This window comes from Pistacia vera, unplaced genomic scaffold, assembly GCF_008641045.1.
Source record: "Pistacia vera cultivar Batoury unplaced genomic scaffold, PisVer_v2 Contig628, whole genome shotgun sequence".
NCBI classification, from domain to species: Eukaryota; Viridiplantae; Streptophyta; class Magnoliopsida; order Sapindales; family Anacardiaceae; genus Pistacia; species Pistacia vera.
Window position 1 is genome coordinate 1,442 of NW_022196477.1, and position 5,920 is coordinate 7,361.

Below are 5,920 nucleotides of genomic sequence, written 5' to 3' on the forward strand. Positions count from 1 at the left end.
CCACATAATATAACAAATTATTCAAACAAAAATTCGGAGTTATCTCTTCATATATAGCATCATTCAACTAGAAATTAAATGTAAAATTGTAATTATGAACGTATCAACATCTCCTTCAGCAGCCTCTGCAAACTCTCATCCATAACTCAAGAGGCTGATTGACACCTTTTTTACAGTTTTGCTTCTTACAATGAAAATAACATCAGCCTTGAAAAAGGAAAAAAAAAATTGGGAAATATTTCTTATCAAGCTATGCAAGAAGAATAATAAAATTTGCCCCTCATTTGATAATTAGTTACCTCCGGTATTTTATTTTCTCCCTCACCACCATTTTGTTTTCTTTTTTCTTCTTTTAATGCGTCATTTTAGCTTTATGTACTTTTTTTTTCTTCCTCACCACCATTTCTTGCTCTTTTCTTTTCTTTTCTTTTTTATTTACACAGCAGCTTTGAGAAAAACAAAAGGGGGTCTATGCTTTGCTTTTTCTCAAGCGGATAACAATGATGAACCAATACATACAAAAACAAGGGGGCATGTGTCCTCTCAACTTTTAATTTGTTATGAAAAAGTTCTTTTATCTCAGCTCTATATTATATATTCGTGCCTTATGTGTACTTGTTTTAAGAGCGTTTTACCTTGTTTTTAATTATTTAATATTTTCCAATATATAAACTATCGTCTGCCACTATTATATATAAAAAAAAAATTATAAAATAAAATACACAAAAATTAAAGATATTATCTATTAAAGATATTATCTTCCTAAATACTAAAAAACTATGGGTACCAATATAATTTTCAGTTATTTTAATTTCACGGTTTTTTAAAATTAAATAAAGCTTGCACATAAATCAGGATCGTCCATTTATTTTTTAAAGATAACAATTTGATATAATTTCTCCACCGTAAAGTTTAAAAAAAAAAAAAAATCAATGGATGAAAAATCTATCATTACAATAATCATCAAGAATCAACTTATCAATTTAATGTCTAAAATTATGAATCTCACTTATCCACATTAATTAACAGTTTCTTACGGCGAATTTGATAATAACATGCCATTCACTTTGAAGTTTTAATCCAACAAGTTTAACTTTTACTGCTCCGGAGGAGTCATGGAGTTTTAGCTTCAATTATAACTGGTAAAGCTTCACATCATTTCCATTAGATTGAGTTAAATTTTCAATTTTATTAAGAAAATTCAAAGAAGGCAAAAGGTTATAAACATTGCTGATTCTCATACCGTGCATGACATAAACAATATAAATTCACCCAATATTGTTACCGCTGAGTTCATGTTGGAAGCTACCCAGGCGTAGTTTCTTCCTCCGGCCACACCATCTAAGCTTCCTTACTTCTAACAAAAGTGTGGACAAAAAACAAATATAACAAATGGAGTTACTATCACATAAGGAAGATAGACCCGGCTTATATCTGTTTCAAATGGGTACGGAAAGGTTTCAATCACTGCAAAAGTGAATGACCATAAGATCAAACTTTTGGGGACGCTAATGAATTTGGATAAAGGAAGCCTACCTATAAGAATAAAAATTGAGCACACAGAGAAGACGAAAGCCACAGAATTACAGAACAAAAATAATAAATGCAATCCAGAACCCTGAATCATATGCCCTGCGTCACTAAAGAGGATGGAGAGGGTGGGGAAAATGGAGGTGATGTTTGGGATTTTATTGATAACTGTGTTGTTTGTTGGCAGATTCCCGTCATCCTGCCAATATCCTCCGGGGGGGCTGAGTACAGCTTGATAGGTGCTTGTGGTAATCAATGTAACCACCACAAGTAGTAAGTTTCGGACTTCAAGAGATACTTTATTAATGTTCTCGTCAACAAGCCCCAAGATTTTCAGAGGGCTTTTCGCCCATGATAATTTCCCAGAAAAGTATTCGACTGGTGAATTTTTAAAACCAAATTGTTTTCCAAGTCTAGAGATAGACCAAGGATGGGCTACTACGTCAGAAGCTCTTTTAGCTTTAGAACCAAATAGAATTTCCCCAACTTCTGCATTCAGCGAATATTGGCGATTGTAGAAGATGTCCAAAGCTGTCCGTTCTTGGAGTTGAAGATATAAAAGAAGTAGCAAATAATATGATAGAGAGTCAATTAGAGCTGATGATGAAGCAAACAAAAGCGTTCCAACAAAACCATCCTGATGTGGCGAGTGAACGAAATAGAGACAACAACAGGAACAAAATAATAATAGTAAAACAAAACAAACAGTAAACAAAGAAAATAATACGCGCGCGATGACCCTGGTTCACCTAATGTAGGCTACGTCCAACTGAGGCAATATTATTACAATATGCCTCACCTCTCTCGTTTCAATAATGAATGCTCTCACATCATAACAAGAGAAAAGTATGTTTATATACTAGGTTTAAGGATTAAACCTAGTTTATAAGGATTCTATCATAAGCCCAACCAAAAAGGAATTAATAACTTAAAAGAAATCCTACCAGGTTATACATGGAAAAGCCCAAACCGCCTACAGGCTCGAGGGCGCTGCCCCCGCGACCCGCGCTCATGGGGAGTGGGATCCCCGAGTCGTCTCCGTTACCCTTTAATGCTGAAGTAGTCGACAACTCCAACAGCAAGGTTTCTAAATTCTATTACTGCAATGGAATAACAAGAAAAAAGAATGAATGAAAAAAGCCATAATCAATCCCTGCATCATGTAGTGATTTGGTGCCTTTTTTGTTGGCGTCTCGCTGTCATCTTGCCAAAATCCTCCTGGGGGCTGAGTGCAGCTTGGTAGGTGGCCGTTGCAGTCAAAATAGCCACCACAAGTACTATGTTTGGACATCAAGAGGAATTCTATCACCAAGCCTCATTTATTTTCATTAAATGGTAAACCGACCCACGTAAGTAGGAACAAGTGATTTTTTATAACTGAAGAAAATTTCAATTCATAGTTTTTCAGGTTTAGAGCAGGCGGAATATAGGGTTGTGCAAAATTATCCGCTACCGCATCGAACATGTAATCGAACACAACTGAATTTTTTGTGACCCAAAATCAAGTCGGTTTGGATAGTAATTCATGAGATACCCGAATTTTCAATTGGGTATCAGGTCTTATTATCGCCTTGTTTGTTTGATTCTAACAAAAGGCCCAAATTATTTAACCTAAAATGCAAATTTCTCTCCAATTCGGGTTTCTTCTTCAATTTCCTGCAGGTTCTGTCTTTGCTATTTTGTGTTTTTTCATAGTCTTGTTGCTTTTGTAAAGGTTTTGGTGTTTTGTAAAGTGTGACTTTGTGTTATGTTGAGTCAAGTTGAGTTAAAAAGAAATGAGTTCATTAGTGATGTTATCTAATGCAAAGGGAGAGAAGAATGGAGAAGACAAAGAAGAATAAGAAAGCAAGGTAGAGAAGAAGAGGAAGAAAAGGGTAAGTGGAAAAATTAGATGATGAAAGAGAAATTGTCAAATGAGGAGAATAAGATGAAGAAGAAGCGGAGAGATGGAGAAGGAAAAGAGAAATTTATGATTCTACCCTTTAAAAGTTAATTAAGTATTAACCACTTAAAATTCAGGTTATAAACCGGGTAATCAAATATCGACCCAAATATTAGGTCTAGGTACCATAAAAACAGGTTTGGTTCGGGTACCCCTAAAAATTCGGGTATCCGATAAAATGGCAAACTAGTTGAAATATTCAGTTTTGCACAACCATACGAAATAACAAGTAATTCAGATACTATTTTAGCTTAAGCACCAAATAGAATTTCCCCAATCCAACGAATTTCGAGGATCGTAGAAGATGTTTAAAGCTGTAACAACATTTACCATTCTTTTATTTACTTTCAAATATCAATCAAATCATTACCACTTTTATTACTAAAGTGAAGTTGGAAGCTAATTTTGTAAAGAAAAGAAATGCCCAAAGCTAATTTGGATATGGATCGCTTATCTCAGGTCGATTTTCAGAAGTTAATTGCACAGTGCCCGACCATAACTCCGTTGGGCAGAGTTTATAGTTCAAATAAAATTGGCAAAGGGTTAACATAATTTCTCGGAAATTGAATTGAGATCCATTACAGTGGGAAAAGAAATAGTTTATTAAGAAAATTCAAACCCGGTAAAAAGTTACAAACGGAAACACACTGATTTTTCCAAAAAGTTCACCATTATTACAACCAAAGAAAATGTTAAAATCACCTCACATGTCATTTTTGCCCGTAGATGTCCTAATTTTTTTAAGTTCTAGATATTCGTGTCAAAAAGATGTGTAAAACAAAAACATTTTAGATGGCAAATTTTTAAATTTCAAACGGGAAAGAGTTGCTAATATGCCGTTTGATTTCAGTACTTGATTGTTTCAAGCTTCCTATATGTGTGCCCCCGCCGTATAATTTAGCAGATATTCTCATAGAAACAAAAGAAGTGGAATATAATAAGGATACCAAAGAAAAATTATATCTAAGAATTGGATTTAAGGGGTCAAAATTGTGTTTAATAATAGAGGGCAAACCACCGTCAACTAATAGTAAAGAGTAAAAAGAGGTCCATGAACTTCTAATTTCAACATATTATATTTAAAGAAAAGAATTTGTGTGACAGGGGTGGCCGTTTCCCCAAGGCTATTGGGAGGTCCACCATTGAGTATACATTTGCGTGAAGAATACCTGGTTCCCCTAAACATTGCCAGAAAGAAGCTCTCAAGTGTTTGGAAGTTAACTCTTATATAAAATTAATAAGAATTCTTGAGATTTTATTCTTTTTTAACAAACTTATTTTTGTTAACCTTTATTTAAGAGTAAATTAAAGTAAGTATATATTGTATCTTGAAAAATTTATTTGTATATTTATTATTTAGATATATAATTTATTTGTTAAACTATTTTATAATTATTATATATCTTTAATAATTCCGTATTTTGTCTAAGTTAAAATCATTATTTTTGTTTTTAAGATCAGATTATATTTATTTAATTGGCATTAATCAATAGACATTCTACTTCTACTACAATTTGAAATTAAAAGTTGAAGTTGATATAATCAACCTTGGAATTTTACAGGAACCTCAAGCTGATCCAAATCAAGTCCACTCGACACTGCGATATTGCAGAGTTTATGCTTCAAATGTAATGGTAAAGCTTCGTATGATTTTGGTCAGATTGAGTTGAGTCTGCTTAGGACAATCATATAAAATGTGACATCTTTAAATTATAAATTATTAAAATAAGAAAAAGTAAATGTAAAGGGATAATTACATCAAACCCCTCAAAGATAGCCAATAAACCCTATGATTTGTGCGATAATTAAAAGAGATATCATCAATAGGGTAAACTTTTCAGAACTTTCAATGAGAGGATAGAAGTTAAGAAAAATAAATAAATTAAAAATTAAAAAAAGAAAGCTCTGTCATGCCTCAAAATTTTTATTTTAATTTTTTTCTTTTTAGTAATTTTAATTTTTTTAAAATAATTTAAATCAATATTATACTGTTTTGCCCTTATACAAAAGTTAAATTTAACTTCAGTAATTTGTTATTTTCCCAGGATTTAAGTAATCTAAATTTAGTTCTTAAAACATGAACCAAGACATACCATGCAATGACTTCCACGGCCCCGAGTGAGTTGGCAACACGGCCCACATCCCTTTTTTCTTTATTATATTATATTTTTTAATTTTGTTTGAAAATTTTCTTGTATAATAATTTATTTAATAAATTAGTAATTTAAATCTTTTAGCTCATGAATAATAACATGCCATTCATTTTTAATCCAACAAGTTTAATTTTATCATGGGCGAGTGATTGAATAGAGACTAGAGGTTACTCAACCGTAACTTCAAGGCTATTAGTCGAGGTAAGCATAAGCTAATCCGAACACTCCGACTAACAAAAAAAAAAAAAAATGATTAACTTTTATCGCTCTGGACAAGTCGTAGAGTTTACATAAT